The sequence below is a fragment of the Oryctolagus cuniculus genome, chromosome 11, assembly GCF_051225735.1.
Source record: "Oryctolagus cuniculus isolate XC-2025 breed Fujian yellow rabbit chromosome 11, ASM5122573v1, whole genome shotgun sequence".
Taxonomy (NCBI): domain Eukaryota; kingdom Metazoa; phylum Chordata; class Mammalia; order Lagomorpha; family Leporidae; genus Oryctolagus; species Oryctolagus cuniculus.
In genome coordinates this window covers 91,380,133-91,404,110 of record NC_142877.1, presented here as the reverse complement: position 1 = coordinate 91,404,110, position 23,978 = coordinate 91,380,133, and the positions used below count along the sequence as shown (strand labels likewise).

The 23,978-nt window shown below is 38.7% G+C and overlaps 1 long non-coding RNA gene across 1 annotated transcript in view; it reads right to left on the bottom strand.

The window, feature by feature from the left end:
• Positions 1–22,467: 22,467 nt before the first annotated feature.
• Positions 22,468–23,978, bottom strand: part of LOC149123560 (uncharacterized) — a 43,461-nt gene continuing 41,950 nt past the window's right edge. Inside the window, exon 3 of the long non-coding RNA XR_016216237.1 lies at positions 22,468–22,632. This is a non-coding gene — a long non-coding RNA (uncharacterized LOC149123560). The remainder of the gene's footprint in view (positions 22,633–23,978) is intronic.

Below are 23,978 nucleotides of genomic sequence, written 5' to 3'. Positions count from 1 at the left end.
AAGCTTTAAAGCCTTAATTGCTGTAGAGTGGAAAATTCTATTAATACCGAGAGTCAATAACGATAACAATTCTGGTGGAAAAAGTCATGTCTCCTTGACAGCAGGGACACAGGCTGTATGCTTGACTGTGGGCATGTGCAGAATCTAGCTCTGCTCACAAAATGTAGGGCACCTGGACAACACATGGCCCAACTTTGAAGAAGACTACAAAGTGGTGAATCCAAAGTCCTGTGGCTCCCAATTTGAAAGAGAAAAAGAATTGGGCATTTGGAGTACATAAAATATAAAATCTCCAAAGCCAGCTACTTTTAAGAAGCAGCAGGCAGCCCATAGGCACCCGTACTAGGACAGCTAAAGGCTGCAAGCATAATGGTATTATGCATTGCACAAATGACCATAAGTGCCAGGGTACCCCAATACTTTCCCTACTTTGTAAATAGGGTCTGCCCTCCTGCTAATGCTGTTCATGGACTATGGCCTTAATGGCAAGATAATTTATTAGAAAAGTTAAATTCTGTATGTTCTACCTGTGTTGCCTATCTATTTCCTCCTTCCTCATTTCTACTAGGCAAACGGGCATTGCAGTTATGGCCTCAGTGATTTGAGCAGAGCCAAAGCAAACTTAATCAGTATTAGCCATGGAGGCAGAAGGCAATCAAGAGCACACTGGGGGAGCTATGAGATGCCAAGGTTGATTCCCAAAGACTGAGAAGGGGAAGGAGGCCCGAGAGGCCCACACAGAGGAGGTGCTATGGCCTGCAACCTTGCAGTATCCCAGAGGAACTATTTCCAAGGGAGTGGGGTGCATTTAAAGAGACAAAGTGCCAGGCACCAGAGTTCGCAGCTTCTCCAAAAGTAAAGAGCTCTCTGTTAAGAAGCAGAGCTGCCCTATCTGAGAGGACCATGAACTTAGAGATAAACGCCCTTGTGGTACGCAGTATGGAACCAATAGTCTATCCCTAGATCACTCCTCACAGCTCAGCATCTGTGTGGCAAATTCTGGCAAGGAAAGACATCTAAACAGTTTTTTTTTTTTTAAATCCATCCTCCATTTCCACTTTTTTTGGTGAGATAGGAATGAATGAATGAGTGTGGGTTAAACTTGCTAGAATGTTTGAATCTCTGTGTATATAGATTTTTATGAAGAAATTTTACACTTTGTGTTTCTGTGTGGGTGCAAACTGATGAAATCTTTACTTAATATATACTGAATTGATCTTCTGTATATAAAGATTATTGAAAATGAATCTTGATGTGAGTGGAATGGGAGAGGGAGTGGGAGATGGGAGGGGTGCGAGTGGGAGGGAAATTATGGGGGGGGGGGAACCATTGTAATCCATAAACTGTACTTTGGAAATTTATATTTACTAAATAAAAGTTAAAAAAAAAAGAAATGTTAATTTTTTAGAACTCGGCTCATGCATTCTCAACCCAATCTTCCTTGACTTCCTAACACCAAGTTAGAAAATCCCTGTTGTTTCCAAAGTACCTTCTGCCTTTTCCCATTGTGACATTTCCTATACACAATGGCCTATTCACATCTCAGCTTCTCTGGCTCCCCACTGGATAGTAGGAATCTTAAAAGCAGTTAAGACTTAATCTTAACTCTCAAACCTCCACATAGTTTTCTTGACATAAGGAAGTCCTACATTGTGAATGAATGAAACTCTGAAGAGACAGCCTGACTCACCCGAGAGAATACTGATTCATGGGCTAGGGTTATGAGAAAAGGAAATTTCACCAAAAGTATCTAGACAAGAACTCTTGCCATGAACAGCCTGTTGCTTTGGGAAAAAGGAACTTTTATATTTTGTAATAGTTAGACTTGAAAAAGAAAAATCCATCTAAGGTCAGTTCCCAAACACATACCAAATTCAGTGAATGTTCAAATGAGCAGACAAAATAGAAAGAGGAGAAATATGCTCAATATTATTTCCATGATTTAAGTTTTTCATTTCTTTAGAAATCCAAAATTTAAAACTCCAAAGTGTTTAAAATTATTTGTACTTCAAGTGTCATTTCAACAAATATAAAGGGCTAAAATGATGCAAATGAAGAAATCTGTGATACAAATTCCAAATTTCAATGTAATTTCATGTAAGAAAAACACCTGATGCTGGGAATTAGATGTTAAAAATCAGAATTCCAAGAATTTTCTATATTATAGCATAAAATAGTTTTTCAAGCTAATTTGAATTTTTTATTACATACAGTGGATATTTTACGGTGTTTTATTGGCATTTACGTGTTATATGGACAATGTTTCTTCCTCGTCAACACTACTGAACTATAAAAGGAAGCTTAGGCTCTCAAACCGATTTTCACACCGTATTTGCTGCTATTGTTAAAATTGTTCATTTTCACAGCATTAGAAAAAAAATGTGATCTAGGATGAAACCTGGCTTACAAAGTCACAAGTCACAAGTGAATTTTAAACAGAGCCTGGAAGAATCTATTCATTCGTTTATAGCATGCGATTCTATGAATCAAATATAGACATGATAATTTTAGATGCCTTTCACAGTTGCATCACCAACAAATGGTTTGTTTAAAAATATAGCTGTAATTTAAGACATACACGTGCCACCATAATATTTTAACACCCCTTGCCTTGGGAAGTAGAGAAGAAAAACATGCAGTCTTTTTTTTTCCCCCCAGAAAAAAAAAATGCATCCTTTATTTCTACCTTTTTGTTTGTGAAGCTTAAAATATTTGTCTAGGCCAATGGTTTATAACTTTCTTATGGCACTCAAAACTACTTTTCAAACACTATATTCTGTGCCACTATACGCCTCTCACAGATGAGAGCAGAGCTGCTCTGCTTGGAACAGAAAATCTGAAGCCCTGCAGGTGGGATAGCCCTGGACTCCACTACTTTCAACCTCCTCCCTGGGTGCCTGCAGAGTCAACCTGGCCTTCAGCTGCCTTAGGAAAGTCCTGGTTTATGACATTGCTCTGGCATAATCGTTAACTGTTTCCCCTTTAACTCAGACTGCACGGCCTCTGAGGCACTGCCAGATAACTGAAGAGCCCACAGATCACTTGTGAAAACTGCTGGTCTGGAAGGCCATTGCCACTCATCTCTTACTGTGCTATCTCTTCTTGTGCTTTGCAGCTGGCAGCAGCTACAGTGTTCTACCAACAGCACCAGTTCACCAGGCTGCACTGCACCCTGGACAATTGAGGTTTCTAACAAGGAAAATAGAGTTTATGCAAAGCAAAAAGTAATCCATCACTTTTCCTATCAATGTTCTCCTTCTGTGTTCAGTATTTCTGCTAATGCATCGACTCCTTAGTCATTGAAGCTCACCTTAGTTAATTTTTACTTCTTTCTTCTTCATGCCAAAATCTATTTGGTTATCAACTTCAATGATCTCATTTCCAATGTCTTTATTATGTGCTTTTTTTAAAACTCCATTATCAGTTAAGTCTTTATGATAGTTTGAGGTTGCCCTCACATCTAGTGGGCCCAGGCATAACCCCTCTGCAGCTTTCGATTCTTATTTCAACCATTTCATCAACTTCCTTTCTTCAGTTTGCGATTACCCCCACCAACTTTTCCCAGTTCCTCTTGGCTTCAACCAGTGTCTCCCTCCTCTGAATGTCATTAGAAATTCATTCATGCTCCAGTGTGACTCATGCAATGTCCCACATTCAGTTGTAAATATTTGCATGTCTTACTTCCTCTATTAGCTTATCAGTACTTTGAAGGCAAGATTTATGATATACCTTCACATTTTATAACATTTTACACGTTGGAGGTATAGGACAGTTTAGCAAATGTATAAATAATTGGATGAATGAACAGATAAAGATAGACGTTCCTTTCAATACGTTCATTGCTTTAACCTTTATAGCCTGACATGAATTATGATATGCTATTCACTGTCTTCTACAATCCAAACAGGAAGATCTACCTAATTTGTCCCAATTAAATGCTGCCTTCTATGATCCTTCTCGCAAGTGGCCTAATACAGAGCTTTCTTCCTCTTACCTTCTGCCTCTTCTATATGCCCTCCAGGTTTTCAAAACTCATCTCAAAATTAAGTTTTTCCTTACCACTAGCCTAATTAACCAGTTCCTCTGAGAAACATCACTATCCTATATCATTCAACCAAACCCTATTCCCTAGTACCACCCATTTTTAATCCTGCAAATAACACAAAGAACAGACAAAACTAATTCATATTTATCTATACAATGTGTTTCTCTGACCTTTCTAATGCTAACAGCTTTCTAGTACTTACCATGTACTAGACATTATTCTAAGAACTTTTACCTATAATAAGCCATACATTTTCACTATAGGTCCAACAAAATAAGTCATATCCTCCCATTTAAAAATTAAAAAACTGAGGCCAGAGATAAGTAGCAGAACTGGAACCCCATGCTTAGAGTTACTATACCCATCTGCTTTTTAAATCTTGCATTATTCTCTGATGTCTGATTTGAAGTTAACCATGAAGCAAAGCAGAAATTTCTTCAACGTTAGGGAAGTTGGCATTCAAAATCTGTCTCTGTTATTCTACGGCTCTGAGATCTGAAACAAGGCTTGAAACTGAAACCTCAGCTTTTCCCTAAAATTGAAAAAAATTTAGCATTGTGAGAAATGAAAGAGGTAGGATAGATACCTTACATCAAAACTACCCAGCAAAATAAAACATTGAGTGTATGTTACGTGCACAAAGTAAAACAGAGTGGAAATTTCTGACATGAAGATGATTTCAACAGAACCAAGGGACCAACTGTTGCATTGAATTCACTTTTGCTATATTGTCTCCAGCCATACAACTAAGGGAGATTGTACAATGGTTTAGATCCTTAGCTCTGAAACCAGTTTTGGTCTAAATAACAAGCCATAAACTGCGTAAAGTTGAACATATTTCCTAATTTTGTTAAGTTTTAATTTCTTTAACTTTCAAATGAAAGTAACAATGGCACCTATAGAATCAAGTTATTGTACAGATTTCATGAGTTCAAACTATAAACAGGATCTAGGATATAGCAAGCTATCATTATTTGATAGCTAGAACTTTAGCACCTCAGCTCAAATTGCTAAAATATTTCTTGAATGGTCTCCACAAATTTGCTAACTTTCTTTCACAATCCTATACAACATTGTGAGGATGACTGTTGGAAGAATTCTAGATGGCTCCTTTTACCTCTGTCTCTTAGTGATACTCTCATGATTATGTGACCTGACATAGCAAAAGGAATTTTGCAGATATAATCAAGGAAGTTTATCCAACAGGATCTAATCCATTTATGTGAGCCTAGATCACATTATCTTCTCAGGCTGGTGGCAGAATAGGCAGTCAGGAAGATTTATATCATGAGAAGGCCTCAGTGCACTGTTGCTGCCCTTGAAGTTGGAGGAGGCCATATGACATGAAGGTGGGTGGCCTCTGGGTACAGAAAATGAACTTCAGATCACAGTCAGTAGGGAAAAGGACCTCAGCTGTATAGCTGCAAGGAACTGAATTCTGCCAGTACCCTAGATGAGCCTGGAAGAAGATTCTTCCCTATGCTTCTAGTGCAGAGCCCAACACAGTTACTACACTTTTAGTTTTGCGTGTCCCTGGGCAAAGAATCCAGTCACCCTGCCTTGCAAAGCTAAAAAAAGAGAAAAGAAACGAGTGTTGTTTTGTATTACTTTCATAAATTCTTACGCTGATATGGCAGAGTCCAGAGCTTACACTAACTTTTTTTTTCTATTCCTGGTGCCTTAACAATGGGTTTCCTGACTCCTAATCATGAAAGGTTTGGTGATGTAGATATTTATGATCATGCTTAAGAGGGATATAACAACAATGACAACAGAAAGAATAGCCTAATTGTAACCAGGTATAACTGTAAAGCAGAACCGTTCCTCCGTCCTTATAGATTAGATTACAAGCAGGTAACAGTGAGACGGCAGCTCACACAGAGCATCTTATTCAGAGTTCAGGGCAGGACTGCTGGCTTCTCCCTTTATCCAAGTCCTAAGGCACACATGGGCTTTACCTCAACTTCTTTCTCAGATCAACCAGAGTAGAATCAGTAGGTCTAATCCCACCACCAGTGGAGCTCACGGACCACCATGACAAAACAGAACAGGAATGTATTGCCATTGATCTAGAGATAAGCCTGAGAACCCAGACACAGAGGCTTGTGGCTCCTTTTGGATTTCACCAGACTAGTTCCCTCTTCCTCATTGCCTCCTTAAAAAACCCAAAACATCTGCATTCAGTGGGACAGAAGTTCTTGAGATGCAGCAAGTGTGCTATCACCCTCATCTATTGATAGAATCAACTTTCTCATCCTTTTACCCTCATGTCTCATCCTCATTATTTTGATTCAGCACCGAGGACAGGGACTGAACTTGGAGCAATGCATTTTGGTGGCCAGGGCAGGACTGCTCCTGCCATTGATAGTGTGCACTCAGCTACTGGCTTTCAGTGCCAGAGCAATTGGCCACAGCAGTGCACCAGGGTTTACCCAGTCAAGCTGCTGGAACAGAGAGGAGCCTCCCTGACTCGTGTTGTGGCCCCTGCCTGTGGAGGGGCTACTTCCTAGGGAGACACAGAGTTCCAGCAGCTACCAGACCTACTTTTAGCTTCAAGGAAGTTCTTATTCTCTCCCTGAAAGGATATAGTACCCACATTCAGAATCTGCTTGAAGTAAACACTTTCTGGAGTACAATACTGATCAGATGGTTCTTTGGGTAATTTCCTAGACATGCACATCTCAAGCCCCAATTCTACACTATCTGGGAGGGTTATGACTCTTCCATCATGTTATAGAGCATCCGCTGTTAGTGGTAATTATGGTTGAGAGAGACTGGGAGCTATGATCCGATTCCTCCTCTGATTTGGTGCCAGAGTTTTCATTCCTCTATGGTTCTGTTTTCAGGCACCTATGGATTCTGTTCCCCTTTTTATGGTCCTGGAGCTCCTGCCTCAAAATGTTTGCCAGTGATGATCCATTAAGTTTGGCTTATATAGCATGGCTATTGTTTTTTTCATTGTTGTGTTATTCTATCTTTGATGGAAATGTGCCATTTCTACACTTGAGAGTCCCTTGGTAGAATTTTGGCCAACTTAGAGCTATAAGCATATGACTAAGGAAAAAAAATGGGTGGGCTAGTGAGTTAAGCTGCCACCTGCAGCACCAGCATCCCACATGGTGCCAGTTCAAGTTTCAGCTGCTCTACTTTCAAAACAGCCCCCTAGTAATGTGCCTGAGAAAATAGCAGTAGTGTAAAATGATCCAAATCCTTGGGCCCCTGCACCCATGTGGGAGACCTGGAAGAGGCTCCTGGCTCCTGACTTTGGCCTGGCCCAGCCCTGGCTGTTGCAGTCATTTGAGGAATAAACCAGTGGATAGAAGATATTTTTTTCCTGTAACTCTGCCATCCATCTTTCTTTTAAAAGAAAAAATGGTAATCCTGCATGGTTTATGTATTAGATTCTAAAAATAAGTAAATAGATAAGCAGGCAAGCCATTCGGCCAGCCAGCCTAGGGGCTCCCCTTGATCTCCTAAATCCAATTGTAATTCCCCATCAAAGTCCTGATAAAACTGACAGTGTGGAATAAGAGTCACAAAAACAATGCAATAAGCTATAATGGAAACGGCTTTGTTTTCTGTCTCACAAGACATGTAATAGATATGCTTTGTCTACATTGCTAAAGATATAATCTGGTAACTGCATCAGGTAAAACGTTTGTGTTTGTGTTTGCTGGTCAGGCAGGGTAATATTTATGTCTGTTGGATGTTTAAGATTATGAACAAATAAATTTGACTTGGGACCAAATGGAAATATTCTTTATGTTAGGCATAATGATTTAGCTTTTAAATGATAGCTTGCCTAATATGTCAATCTTCTTAAGTTACCTAAGTAAAATCATTAAAAATAATTGAGTAAATATTTTTTTTAAAAAAGAAAACATGGGTCAGTACTGTGGCATAGCAGGTTAAGCCACCTCCTGCAGTGTCAGCATCCCATATGGGCACCAGTTTGAGTCCCAGCTGCTCCACTTCCAATCCAGCTCTCTGCTGTGGCCTGGGAAAGCAGTGGAAGATGGCCCAAGGCCTTGGGCCCCTGCATCCCATGTAGGAGACCAAGAAGTTCCAAGCTCCCAGCTTCAGAATAGCACAGCTCCAGCCACTGCAGCCAGTTGGAGAACGAACCAGCGGATGGAAGATCTTTCTCTATGCCTCTTCCTCTCTAACTCTGCCTTTCAAATAAATCTTTTTTAAAAAACGAAATAAACACAGGAAAAAACCAATAAACAGAGAAAAAAATAAAGAAGCTTCCTGTTTAATAAGACTGAGAAAAATGAGAATGGGGGTGGGGATAAAAAAAAGGTCACTGAATTTTTGTTGAAAAGCAAGATGACTGGATTATCCTGGAAAGGAAAAGATGGGATACAATTAGGTCTAAGTAAGTTGTAGCAAGTGTGAGCAAGTTACAGAAGGCTTCAAAGGAATATACTATAAGGAAAATATCATAATTGACTATTCTAAAAATTGTTTACAGCAGTTTCTAAAAACTGAACATTAATATAAAATTAGAATCTGATCTTCTGTTAATGTTTTCTGTTAGTGAAAAGTTTGCAAAAAAGTTTTGAGCTTTTAATCTGCTTCTCTTTAAATCTTCTGACCATATTGGAACCACAGTTTTCCTTTTCACAGTTTGTGGTTAACCGGTGAGTACAGTCCTTCATTTTACAATCAGTTCATATCACTTCTTTTCCTTCCCAGTTTGGACTCCAGTAGGATTGGACACTAAATGTCTATCTGAAGAGCCTAGGTGGTATGTTGTTAAGGTAATCTCTACTGTTCTTTTCTGTCTTTGTTAAGTTCTGATTGGAAAGAGCCGAGTGTTAAGGGCGTGAAGATTTATTTTTTGAATATAATTATTTTGAAATATCTGAGTGATCCATTTATAACTATGATTAAATATGGTGTGTAACTGGCTAAACTACTCTGACTAAATACATTGATATTATTTCACTTTAACCAAATATTCTAAGTTCTTTTGGCATCTCTAATGGAGTTCCTCAGAGTCAAGATTCTAAGCCTGCCTTTGAGGTTTTTCACTTGGTTCCCTGGAGATATCAAAGGCTAGATCTCTCATGTAACAGAGATGATAGCTAATTAGGCTCCTTAGATTATATGGAAAACACTGGCAAGCTTGGAAATGATGTGGAAATTCAGGTATTATTTATATAGGTAAGTTATTAGAGATGTTCTAGTGATGATAAAAATGTATAATTCTGGTTGTCTCGTTGTGCTGTCATCAGTTATGACCCTTATCTTGTTAAAAAGAGAACCCAGAGGCCTTTCACAGTCCTTCCCATCACAGGCCCAGAGGCCTCAAGGGCACAGAAGTTTTGCAAACCCTTTGGGTATTTCCCAAAACAATGAACATAAGCAGTGAAAGTAATCGGCCCTCCTAAATGTCTGAGGTTTTAATTTTAACCATGGCTATTTTAACTCTTGTCATTCACAGTTCTGATTCATCTCTGAAAATATTTGCAGTCAGATTGATGGAGAAGACTAACAAATGTTCTTGAATAATAGTTTTCTGACTGCTTTAAGATCAATGGACTTGGGGCCAGCACTTTGGCACAGTGGGTTAAAGCCTGAGCCTGCAGCTCTGGCATCCGATAATGGCGCTGGTTCCAGTTTAGATGTTCTACTTCCAATACAGCTCCTTGTTAATGCACCTGGGAAAGCAACCTGCTTAGGCCCCTGCACCCAAGTGGGAGACCTGAAAAACTCACTCCTGACTCCTGGCTTTGGTCTAGTTCAGCCTCGGTCATTGCAGCTATTTGAGGAGTGAACCAGCAGATGGAAGATTTCTGTCTCTAACTCTGCCTTTCAAATAAATAAAATAAATCTTTTAAAAATATCAATAGACTAGATGAAAATGTCCAAAATTCTGGAGAACAAAGCCTGGAAAATCCACAAAATGGCTAATAGAAAACAAGACAGCCGGCACTGTGGCTCACTAGGCTAATCCTCCACCTGCGGCGCCGGCACACCGGGTTCTAGTCCCGGTCGGGGCGCCAGATTCTGTCCCGGTTGCCCCTCTTCCAGGCCAGCCCTCTGCTGTGGCCAGGGAGTGCAGTGGAGGATGGCCCAGGTGCTTGGGCTCTGCACCCCATGGGAGACCAGGATAAGTACCTGGCTCCTGCCATTGGATCAGCGCGGTGCGCCGGCCACAGTGCGCTGGCAGCGGCGGCCATTGGAGGGTGAACCAACGGCAAAAGAAAGACCTTTCTCTCTGTCTCTCTCTCTCACTGTCCATTCTGCCTGTCAAAAAAAAAAAAAAAAAAAAAAGAAAAAGAAAGAAAAAAGAAAAAAGAAAAAAAAAAGACAAAAATTAGTTATATAACACTAAGTAAACTATGGAAATCTGTGGATTTCTAAGTCATTTAAAATATTGCTTGTTCTGATTTAAATGTTTCAACTTCTATGGTCAGGAAAAGTTTCACTATGGTTTGCAATGCTTTGGTTAAGTATAGTTTTGCAAACAGAGAAGGAAGCGTGTGCCTCCTCATCATACTTAATTTCTCTAAAATTCAAAAACTTTTATGAGGATTTTTGATTTTTCATGGCAAGTTGAGTTTTTGCATGCATTCAGTAAGAATCTTTTCTCATCATAACAGCAACACAATGTTGCTAAAGTTAGAAACATTGGCATATCTGAAAGTTATGCACAGCTGGCTTCAAGGGTTCCTAGCCTGGCAGTGAGTACACAGCAGTGAGATTAGCAGTCTATAAAACTTCAAAAATTAGACACTATAGTTAAAAAAACTGTCTTCAATTGGCCTCTTAATTTTGAGTTTTCCAAATCCAAGATTATTAAATGGCAAGGCAACTTTTGTTACTGTACCCAAAGGAAATAAAAGATCAATAAAGTATAATACAACTGCTTTTAGATTATAGATCTATTATTTATATGCATGGTAAATTTGAGAGTTTTATGAGTCTGAGGTTACTGAGTGGTCAACCAGCTTTTCCTGTTGGACTTGCATAAGTAGTTGATCATATGTCTGCTATTAGATTCTAATTCTGTCCATTGTTTTTAACATACAAACTTGACTTGCTATGTTCTTTTTGGTTTTGTTAAATATTTTTTCTCCTGTGAAAGTGCCTATTTCTATCAGAATTCTACAGAAGCATAATTCCAAGCAGGAAAATGCTGGCCTGGCACTTTGAGATGATGATTTGCACCTACAGCACAGACGAAGTTCACACTGGACTTCAGGTAAAGTTGGCCTAAGAAGCACTCCCTCTAAAACCCTTTCTTTCTCTGATGAGGCAGAAAGGATTATTGACAGTGACTCCTGGTCAACCAAGTCTTCCTCCCTGATGTGGGACCAGATCAACAATCAGGCCAAATCCAATCTGGCAAAAAAGAATAAACAAAACCTAGCTACAGCATGACTGATCAGCAGTGTGCTCAGAAAAACAGACCTTGACCCCAAGAACGGAATAAAAATCAAGAAGGACTCACTGGTGTCAACCCTAAACAAAATCAGCTAAAGCTGAGAGGTTATAAAGAAGGGTTCTCATTCAGGATTGCCTGATAGTAATTGTCAAAGGATTGGGACTGGGAATAATGACTCAAAATCTGGAAAATATACAATGATTGATGGTCTACATTTCAAAAATCTGGACATTGTTACCTAAGGCTGGCTGGATGTCTGAAAGTAACAGCCCCTTGACATGTGCTGCAGGAGACAGACGAGTTCACTTTCGGGCAGCCTACACAGCGCATGGAGCTCACTGTGCTGCCACTTCTGGGACAAGACATCACTGGCTCACTTCTGGCCCTAGGGGTCAATCACCAAGGCCTAATTTTTGATATCTGAAATGTTCCTCTAAAGCTGTATCATTGTTTAATCCAGCCACCTTACCCCCAGATCCCTCTGGGGAATCTATAGGTGACTGATCATAGATTAAGCAAGTGTGTCCCAGCAGGCTGGACCTGACCGATGACCATTTACAGGTTACAGATCTGGAACTCTTCATGGGAAAAAAAAAAAAAAAAAAAACCTCATGGACCAGAAAAACCAAAGGCTGGATATGCAGTAGTAACTCTCTAGGAAACTTTGAAAGCAATAACATTGTCACCAGGTACTTTGGCCCAGAGGGATAAAATCGAAGACCTCACCTGTGCCTTCTGCTGTAGAGGAGGTAAGAGAATGAACACTCCCACCAATTCTAAGAAAGGTAAGAATATTGATGGCCTTGCCTTCCTCTGGGATAAATAGAAATGTATCATTTAGGTCTTCCTCAGATTTTAGAAAGATGGGAAAATACACAGAAGCTTACCAATTTCTCAGACTTGCTTCACACATGGGCTCAATCTGTGTTTCCCTGGAACAATCACTGTCATCTTTGTTCAAAAGATTCGGTTGGAAAATATAACTTGGCACACTGAAATCCTGGCTAATTATGGTCAAAGTGTCTTTAAACAGCAGTGCCAGAGGACGGCCCTTGTTAAATACCAAAGTTTTCACACTGAAGAAACCAGTCCTCCAAAACTGGATGGATTTGGATGTCTATACAGCTGCCCAAATGGAAACCTGTGCCTTGATTAAAACAGAGTGATACACACACACACACACACACACACACCATTGACAATTCTGGAAACATCTCCCTACCTCTTCAAGGTATATCCAGCCACATTAATGCCTACATCTGATTTCACACTGAGTCTTAATCAATGGCTCTACTTCTGGTTTGGAACGCGAAGTTTCTGGTGAAAAAACAATTTTTCTGGCTTTCATTGTAGGTATACAAAAGCTAGTGTGTTGTTACCTTTATTGTTGCTGTGAAATCAATGCATCTTCAGGGTATAGGTAGGCAGACTAACTGTATCATGAGGCAGAAAACTCTCTACTTCGAAAATCTCCATTAATGCCGGGACTCAGCTTAAAGAAGCGAGATAAGTCATCTCCCAATGTCCCACAGAAATGGAAAGTTAGACTTGACAGTGAGGAATATGTAACCAGGTTTAAACGTAAAGCAGGCAATTGCTCTGATCTTATAGATTAGATTCCAAACCAGGTAGCCTTGTGAAGGCAGCTCAGGCGGAGCCTCTTGATTTTCAGGGCTGGATTGTTGGTTTCCCTCTTACCCATGTCCTAAGGCTCACATGGCCTTGTTTCCTATCTCAACACCTGTTACAGAAAAACAGAACAGAATGACCTGATCTGGCTAGGTCTAATCTCACCACCTGTGGATGGCAAGGACCACCACGACAGGAGCAAGCAGGCATGTATTGCCATGGGTCCAATGACAAGACTGAGTCTGGACCCCAGAAGCTTGCAGTGGCTTTGCAATTTCACCAGACCAAACTCCCCCTTCCTTGTAGCTTCCTTAAGAATCTCAAAACACTCACATTCAGTGGGACAGTAGCTCTTGAGACTCAAAGTGTGCTATTATCCTCACTCATCAATAAGTTAAATTGTCTATCCTCAGACCTTGTCCTTATTATTTTGATTTGGCATAGGGGACAAGGACCATGCTTTTGGTAACAAAACTATTGTGTTTGTATACTGTGATCTGAGTTACATACTTTATGTTCTCTTTTACTCCCTTCCATCAATCTTATTACACATCTCTAACTCCAGGATTGGGCGTTTGTCATGGCAGTTAAGACACAGCTTGAGATCCGCACTTCCCATATTGGAGCGCCTGAGTTCAAGTACCAGTTCTACTTCCAATTCTGGCTTCCTGCTAATGTGTATGTTGGAAGGCAGCAGGTTCCCTGTCAACTCCATGGGAGTCACAGATTGAGTTCCTAGCTCCTGGCATTGGTCTGTTCCACCCCTGGCTGTTGTGGGCATTTGGGGAGTAAACCAGCCAATGGAAGAGCTCCTTACCTTTCAAATAAATAAAATTAAATAGATAACCCCAGTTCATAGATTCAGAAAAATTCATACCAGTCGTGACAATGAAAGCTGAACATCTAATTTATGCAAAGCACTACAACAAACATGCCTTGAAGAAAATGAAAGATTCATATGATCTGTGCCCTTTGGGAACTCAAGAGACAGACTTGGGTATAATTGAGATTCAGAAAACATGGCTGAGGAATTTGTGTGAATAAGACTAAGTCCTAGTACATGTCTTTTTCCAGCTTCCTGCTGTGTCGGGGGGAATTTTGAGCTTTATATTTTGAAATAGACAATTATCACACCAGGCAATGGAAAATTATCACACCAGGGCTATGGTGGTACCAGAGTTTGGAAAAACCTTTAAGCCAACATAAATTATTTGGCTTGCAATGCAAAAAAGACAGATTTTTTTCAAAAAGAAGGATTCCACAGTTATAATTGCCTGGAGGGCAGATGTAATCTCGTTTAAAGGTGAAACCTCATAAAACATTTATCTCTTGGTGGCTGTCTAACCAGAAAGGTCAGGATAGGGTAACATTTGTTAATGATTATTTGAGTGAATTATTTCGGAATGTGTCTGAAGCTAATTTTCAAAGCCAGAGTAAAGTAGGACAGTCATTGAGAAGACAGTTATGTGAAAACAAAAGGAAAAGAATGAGCAAGAGAGAAAATAAATAATTCTATAACTCTCTGGGTACCTTTTTTCTCCAAGAATGATTTCAGTTTTTGACTATCTGGAATATTTTCAGTGAATCTACTTTGCATTAACATAGGAGACATAAAAATTTTATATTTTCCAGACATTCATCTAATAAAAATTACATCAAAAGTAATAGCAGTTAGAAAGTTAAAGTGGTAGTATTGTGACTTTATTTTGTATATGATTACAATGTAATTTTCAAAATACTTGATACTATTAAAAGGAGACTGTTGAAAATAAGACTGAGAAAGTAGACATGATTGAATCATTTTTTACTAAGATCTGCTGATTCTTCCACCATTATTGAAGCTAGATCACTTTTTAATGCCTTATTACTCTATTCATATGTAATGGAAAAGAATCTTAAAAGATATACAAATAAATATTAATGTATGACTTATGAAAGCTTATATAGATATTAAATTGAAATGGCATTGTATATTCCTCATTTTAATTTCACTAACACCAGCCAAATCTTTATTAATAATCTACATACAACTTCTAGACTGGTAGGGACTGGCATTCATTTTTTGATACAATTCCAAAGTTCCTTTCAGAGTAATAAAAATATTTTCTAAGGAAGCAGAGGGTGACCTTGTTTCATTATTTAAGCATCACAATCTTTTTGGTTTTTTTCCCAGCACATGGAGGTGCCTTCAAGGACAGTTTTTTTCATAAGGGTTTTTACCGAAGGGATGATGTCACCAAGAAAGTTGTTAGTCATGATTTTGTGCTAGACATTATGAAGGAGGGCCCAAATAATGAACTTCTCAAAGACACACTTGGATTTAGGTCTATATTCACATATGGTTTTTCTTAGGAAATGGCTGTGCTTTGAAAGTAATCCAAAAGAACAGAAAAACTTAGAAGCAATTACATAAATATAAAAAAATTAGGATAATAAATCACATCAATTTGCAAAAAGGAATTGGGTACTGCTCATTGGGCATGTGCTATTTTTGTGTTATATTTTCTTCTGGTAATGAACATTGCTCACTAAATAATATACATTAAATAACTTAAAATTATATTGGAAGTAAGTGGTTAAATAGTATGTGTATTAGGAAAGGTCCCAGGATACACATAACATTTCTCTATCTTGTCCCAAGTTGATAATTACAATACTTCATCCAAATTCAGCCCTAAATTTCAATATTGTAAGGATTATTGGTAAATTAAAAGAATAAAATGTATTTAAAAGGGGTTTTTGCTAAATGATTAAAAAAAAGTCAAGGCAAATTTGGTCTATGTTATACAAAATGCAAGAGAATTATTTGGATCCTGTGTCCATTTTAACATTTAAGCTCCCCTAAATCCCTCTTTTCATTTTAACAAATTTAAAAGGTGGCATGTACCAATGCCATCTCACTAGTCCAAGTGATCAATTTCAGTTCACAATTGATCATAATGAAAGGACTAAGAGTCAAAGGGAACACATAAACAAGTCTAGTACCTGCTAACACTAACCGATAGAATAAAGGGGAGAGTGATCCAACATGGGAAGTGAGATACTCAGCAGACTCATAGAATGGCGGATGTCCTAAATAGCACTCTGGCCTCAGAATCAGCCCTAAAGGCATTCAGATCTGGCTGAAAAGCCCATGAGAGTACTTCAGGCATGGAAAGCCAAGACACTCTGGCAAAAGATCTCTGTGAGAGAGATCCCAGTGGAAAGAACAGGTCTTCAAAGAAGGAGGTACCTTTCTCTGAAGGGAGGAGAGAACCTCCACTTTGACTATGACCTTGTCTAAACAAGATAAAAATCGGAGAACTCAGAGGGCTTCCATAGCCTTGGAAACTCATGACTGGAGCATAGGGAGATTACTGATGCCATAGACAGGAGTGTCAATTGGTAAAGTCAACAACAGGAGTCACTGTGCACTTACTCCTCATGTAGGATCTCTGTCCTTAATGTGCTGTGCATTGAGATGTAATGCTATAACGAGTACTCAAACAATATATTTCACTTTGTGTTTCTATGGGGGTGCAAACTGTTGAAATCTTTACTTAATGCATACTAAACTGATCCTCTGTAAAAAAAAAAAAAAAAAAAAAAGAAATTATCAATTCCTAACTTGACTCTCACTGGGATTAAACATGACAATAGGTCTGATCTGATTTCATCATCATTTAAAAAAATCATCTATTATTTTTCACTTTATGTCTCTGTGTGGGAGCAAACTGTTGAAATCCTTACTTAATGTATACTAAGCTGATCTTCTGTATATTAAGATAATCGAAAATGATTCTTGATGTGATTAGAAGGGGAGAGGGAGTGGGAGAGGGGAGGGTTGTGGGTGGGAGGGACGGTATGGGGGGGAAGCCATTGTAATCCATAAGTCGTACTTTGGAAATTTATATTCATTAAATAAAAGTTAAAAAAAAATCTAGACATCCATTAGTTCTAATTCTGTTCTGAACTATTTTCGAAACTTTATTTTTCTTACCTACAGTGTCCCAGTTGCTCAGTTTATCTCCCCTACTAGGTGTGTATCATCTCACCCTCCTTACAATCTGATGCTGTGACTTCCTTCAGGCCAAGCCATTCATGGACTCTTTGGCCCTCAGCCTAGTGCACAGACTCCTTGATCTTCCCTTGTGTGCTTTATATGACCCTCTGCTATGATGTCCCTGCCTATACCCCAGGATCTCTTTTAGAAAAACCTTTGTTCTAGTTTGCTATCTAAATGTCTCAAAATTGCTCTCAGCTAAAAAGGTCAATTATTTAAGTCTAAACTCTATGACCTTTTTTCTTAATAACTGCTATTGCCAGCTGATAGTTTATTTATCAGTACAAAATATAAAATATTAACACATTGCACAGCATGAATATTTAAAAATGAGTAGTTTCTCATGGAGCTTTGTTTATTCAAAAATTTTAAACCTTACAAGTGATGTATTCCGCAGCTATAAGTTTTTACACTCAACAATTCAGAACTATTTTCATTTCAAGTTCAATATCTTCATAAAGTAAAAACAGAGCAACTGAAAACCAATCTGGATTTTAAAAAGTCTTTATTTTTTCAAAGTGTCTGAAGGTGGATCCTCAATTATGTCATGTGGAGAAGAATTTCATTCTGGAGGGCTAACAGAAGAACTTTTGTCTGTAGAACTGACAAAATGTGCCTGGAAAATGTTCAGCTATTTTGAAAATAAATGTCAGGACGTCAGCTCCCAGTTTCTCTTGCCTCAGGCTATCATTATTTGGCTTATAACACTTGTTAACCCTGGCCCAATATATTAATCCCATCAAAGATGTGTAAACAAAAAGGGCCAGAGCTCCTGTTAATCAGCTTTCAATTATCTAATGTCACATATCAAAACTTACTTTGGCATCTCCCTGAATGTAACTTTTACAGATTGAACAATTTACTGTAGATTTATATCTATAGTCACACAAGACAACAACATATCAGAGAAATAACTATTACTTCTAAGTCAGTAATCCTAGTCCATTACATATGGCAGAGAGAGAAGAGGATGTAGAATGATGGAGGACAGATGAAGCCAGCATGCATTATGCCTTTTTCATTAAAACACAGGAATATTAACAATTCTCTACTGCTCATATTCTAGCTTAATTTTTCGACATTGTAGTATATTAGTAGTAATTTCATGGAAGTCATAGAATGTTCAAGAACATATCAGCTTTATTTCTATTCTTGTAACATCAGTTATAACCTCAGCAGTATAAGGAGGAAGGAAAATACATTCCTAAGTCAAATCCTCAGTATCTGTATAATTTCCATTTTAGATCCTGTTGATTTTGTACATTGTTTAAGTCAAGTGTATGTATGGGAAGGCGGGATGTGGGAAACCTTTTGTTTTTCTATCCCATGTATTTCAATAATTACATTTATGCAACTAAATTAAAATTCTGGTTTCAAATTAGTGACTTACAGATTTTTCCATAAAGATGTTTACCATGGCACTGTACCAGTGTTTACCAGTGAGAAGAGGAAAATTCATGAATATCACTAAGAGATTGATTAATCAATATAGGATGTTGATATGACTGGATGTTTCTACATCTTTTAAAAGACTGAAAAATGTCAAAAATAACATCTTAAAATATTGTCTTATATTTGTAAGGCAAGTAGATGTGTATGTATTATGTATATTTATATAGAACATATGGTGGTAAAAGATGAATATCAGGATATAAGTACGACTGATGGTTCTTCAGAAAGAAAGATGAACTAAAAATGTTCATATCAGGCTGTAAATGTATATACAGTTACTTCAGAAAGTTCACGGAAAATGGAATTAAAATATATATTTTCGTGCAAAAATTTGAAATCCATGCATTTTTTTTACAAAGGCTGTTGATTTTTGTGCATTGATTTTATATCCTATCATGCATGTTTTCATAATGCACATTTTCCACAACTTTGAAGATTCCCTGTATGTACATTTATATGACCATATATGCATAATTGAAAGTGTAATACTGTATGTCTCCTTACACAAAATTGCTTCCAATCTGGGGCTGATAAGAATGCAAATATGTGATCAACAAAATAATTTTCATTTCCATTTTGCATTCTGATTGCTCAGTGAAAGCAGAAATGAGCTGGTGCCCTGGAAGCTGGAGTTCTATAGCCTTGCCTTAATCTTGTAGACATCACTTCAAGGTTAGATATGTTTTCAATTTTCCTTTTAATCAAATCTATGACCCAGAAATGAGGAAAGGAGATCTTTGCAGGTGAGTGGCAGCTATCAGCCCTCACCTCTACAACTGAAGATCAGACTTATCAAGACTATAAAGATCATTTAGCCAAAATTAAGGAGAAGAGGAAAAAATATTCTATACACACACACCCCTCCACGGTGCTTCTCAAAACTGTCAGAATTCATATGCAGTGATTTTGGGAAGTAATTGTTTTTTCTCACTAAACTTTGGTTTAATGGGTCTCAAAAAGTCTAACACATTTTAAAAGATTTATTTATTTGAAAGTCAGAGTTAGAGAAAGAGGGAGAGACAGAGCTTTTCCATCTGCTGGTTCACTCCCCAGATGGCTGCAGCAGCCAGCTCTGGGGCCAGGCTGGAGCCAGGAGCTTCTTCTAGTTTCCACAAAAAGGTAACAAAGGCCCAAGCATTTGGTCCATTTCTGCTGCTTTTCTCAGGCCATTATCAGGGTGCTGGATTGGAAGTGGAACAGCCAGGACTTGAACCAGAGTCTACAAGGGATGTCAGCATCCCAAGCGGCAGCTTTACCTGCTACACCACAATGCCAGCCCCAAACACACATATTTTAAAAATTGTAAACCAAAAAAGGCCACAATTTTGCTATTTTAGTAAATCACAAATGAAATTAAATAATATTTAACTATGATGAAAAAAAGACAGCCCAATTATATGAGCGTATCTGTATCATTATTACATCATGAGAAATCTGATTATTCAAATATACTTAATAGTGTAACATACCCTGGGTTTTCATGGTGATTTTGAATTTGCTCTCCTGTAACAAGTATCTGTTCATATCTCTATGTTTTTAAAGATTTATTTTATTTATTTGAAAAACAGAGTTACAGAGAGAGGTAGAGAGAGAGGTAGAGAGAGAGGTAGAGAGAGAGGTCCTCCATTTGCTGATTCACTCCTCAGATGGCCACAATGGCCAGAGCTTCGCCGATCTGAAGCCAGGAGCCAGGAGCCTCCTCCAGGTCTCCCACATGGGTGCAGGGGCTCAAGGACTTGGACCATCCTCTACTGCTCTTCCAGGCCACAGGAGAGAGCTCGATGGGAAGTGGAGCAGCCAGGACTAGAACCGGTGCCCATATGGGATACTAGCACCGAGGGCCACGGCTCTAACCCGCTGCGCCACAGTGCTGGCCCCCCATATCTCTGTATTGTAACTATCATAGTTCTCTATGCTTTTCCATTAAAGCATGGATCACAGGGCTTCCATTCTTGTATAGTAGGTTGAACTGCTTTCAATGATGTAGGCATCACATATCAGAGTGACAATTGGAGTCCAAGCTGCTCACCTTGTAATCCATCTCTCTGCTAATGTACATTGAAAAGTAGCAGAAATGGCCCAAGTGCTTGAGCCCTTGCTCCCCACTTGGGAGACCCTGAAGTTCCAGGCACCTATCCTCAACCTGGCCCAGCCCGGTCTTTGCATCCATTTGGGTAGTGAACCAGCAGATGGAAGACCTTGGTCTATGTCTCTCCCTGTCTCACTCTGCCTTCCAAATACATAAATCTTTAAAAATGGAAAATAATAAGTATATATCATAATGCAATTTTTCATTTCATTTTATTAGAAATCATTGTGTACCTTAATTTTTTAAATTTTATTTGTGAGAGAAAAAGAGAAGAGAGGGAGGGAGGGAGGAAGAGAGAGAAGGAGGGAAAGAGGTCTCTCATCTGCTTGTTCACTCACCCAAATGCCTATAACAGCCAGGATGAGACAGGCCAGAACCAGGAGCCAGGAATTCAATCCATGTCTCCCATGTGCATGGCAAGGGTCCAAGTTCTTAAGCCACCATCAGCTGCCTGCCACGGTGTGGGTTAACAGGAAGCTAGATTTGGGAGTGGAGCTGGCACTTAGGCCCAGGTACTCCAATAGGAGATTCAAGCCACATTTTTTTTCTAACAGCAAAGCTGGTAGCCTTCCCCTAAATTTAGATTAATTCCTTTCACCGATTGCAGAGTACAAAGACCATTTTGGCTTTTGCTTTTCCACTACCTCCAGCACGCAGCTCAGTGCGTGGTGCAGAGTAAGCCTGTAGCATAGCGTTCCCAATGAATGCGCAGCTGCTCCCCTATGAATGCACAAAAACCTTCTTTTCTGAGTGTCTATCATTTGGTTCACTTTAAAGCTTGGCTTTGAAACTTTTAACTGCTTTTAAATTAAATGTCTCTTCTCACAATGTTTCCTTATGTTCATTTTTTGGGGAATAGTAATAGCTATTTTATAGGGTTATTTTAAAGTTAACACATTTAGGAAGGTGCTTATCCATGAGTGCATATTTGCCATGGTATGTTGGAAACATCACACTTTCTGAAACAAAATTAACTTGCATTCAAAACCCTGCTTGATTATTTTTCTGTATGATCTGTGGCAAGTTATATTTATTTTTATGACTTTCAATAACAAACATCAAAATAAAACTGTATACAACTTAACTAATCAGAGTTGTAGTTGTGAATAATAAAGAACATGTATAAAGTACCTGGTGCATAGAAGGGATTCCAATTGTATTGCCAGCCTCTGACATCTTTCGATGTTCGTACTAACTAGCGCCCAAGAGATTTTGGTCATATATCTCGTGTAGCATTTACAATCCTGTACACCATTTAGGAAACCATCACCCTGATGCAATCTGTAAAGTTCTCTCAGGATTGTGGACTGCCTTTACCAAAACAACAAGTGGTTCCTGAAGGAGTCTCAGGGGGACGTAAGGGCACTATGCAAAAGAGCACCATCTCCTTAGGAAAAAGTCAAAGGCACAAGAAGTTATAGAAAAAGTAAAAAAAAAAAAAAAGCATCCATCAGGGAAACATAACTTGGCAAAGCAGCAAAGCCCACACATTAATTTTTAAGAGTGTCTATAGTTTGCCATTTGCAATAAATGACCACCATTTTGAAATCTTACAAGTGGGGTGACAACCTGTCTGCCCATCTTAATGACAGCTGAATGAATCAGCTGAAAGAAATCATTTACTCAACAGTACACTCTGATACATCCAACTGTTCTACCAATAATTAGTAGAGATTCAATACTTCACAGGCGTTCAACTGAAGTTAATTGGGATCTCTGTGTATATACATGTTTATATAACAATTAGACTGCATGTGTGGCTCTTAGTTATTGACTAAATTTTTTTAAAGATTTATTTATTATTATTTATTCAAAAGTCAGAGTTACAGAGAGACAGGAGATACAGAAAGAGGGAGAGAGGTCTTCCATTCGATGGTTCACTCCCCTGATGACCGCAATGGCTGGAGATGTGCCGATCCGAAGCCAGGAGCCAGGAGCTTCTTCCATCCTCCACTGCTATCCCAGGCCACAGCAGAGAGCTGGATCGGAAGAGGAGCAGCAGAGACTAGAACCGGCCCCCACATGGGATGCCAGAGCTTCAGGCCAGGGTGTTAACCCGCTGAGCCACAGCTCCAAACCAGACTCACTAAATTTTACTTTTCATTCAGGGATAACAGAAATGGGCATGTGAGTAACACACAAATTCAAAATATCTGAAACTTTGATTAGCTTTCAAACTTAAGATTACTTCAATAAGTTCATAGAAAATGTAATTAAAAGATAAATTTATTTTGGGGCAAAAATGTTAATCTATTCATATAAGGGATCTTCAGAAAGTTTAGGAACATGCATATTATGAGAAAACTATGCAAGAACTACAAAGTATTTTCCCAAAAATAAACTTATCATTTAATTCCATTTCTAAGAACTTTTTCAAGTACCCTTGTCATACTTAGTATTTTTTAGTTAATATATGTATCCTATTTTAAGTGCATTATCTCATTTAACTGTTCCCACCGCCCTATGAACATGGTTCAATCATTAACTCCAAATTACAGATGAGGTCATTAGGGCTCACAGAAGTTGAAAATTTTAACTGAGTTCACAGTTTGTAATTGGAAACCCCCAGGAATTCACTATTTATCCTTTCCAGAGTCTGTTTTCTTAACTGTTCCCACCCAGGAACTACTACCATCAATTCGCACTAAATGATTACATAGAGTTTGCTGTCACACAGAGCACACTGATAACCAACCAAAAACTACCAGGTGGGCGATTAGAGAAAGGAACATCAGAAAGAAGCGAGCTTAACTTCAGGTATCACTTTACTCAAACTCATCGTGGCATGTGGCCAAGAAAGGCAGGACAAAGTCTGAGCCCAGGTCACCTTCTAGCACCTTCCATGAGATCATTGTATAAAAGCCTTGATCTCTCCTGACATCTGGGATGTGATTTACCCTACTTTTGACCTATAACTTGATTTTGTAAGAATAGTTAAGATAGCACGCTAGTGGTTTTCCTCTCATTGTTCTGAAATAATTTTCCTTGTCAGCAAGATTATGCTTTAGTAATTGGCTCTGTAGAAAAGGAAATTAAACATTCTGTGAATGGGGTCATTTTCTTCTCTAATGAAGTGGGGAAAGTAAGCAGTTGGTCAAATGATGTTTAGCATATTTATAGTCGCTTTTATAGTGCTAAAAAAGAGTGATATTCAATCCACGCATGGCTGCCTCATGGTTGAAGAACACAACTGAACTCCATATCAACATGAGATCCACAATACCAGATTGGAGGAGCGCATCAGTGTTTTCTGGTAAATTTAGAGGCGGCTATTGGTTTAGACTGAGCTGCTGCTCTAGCCGCAGAAGTCCAAACCAACATGCAA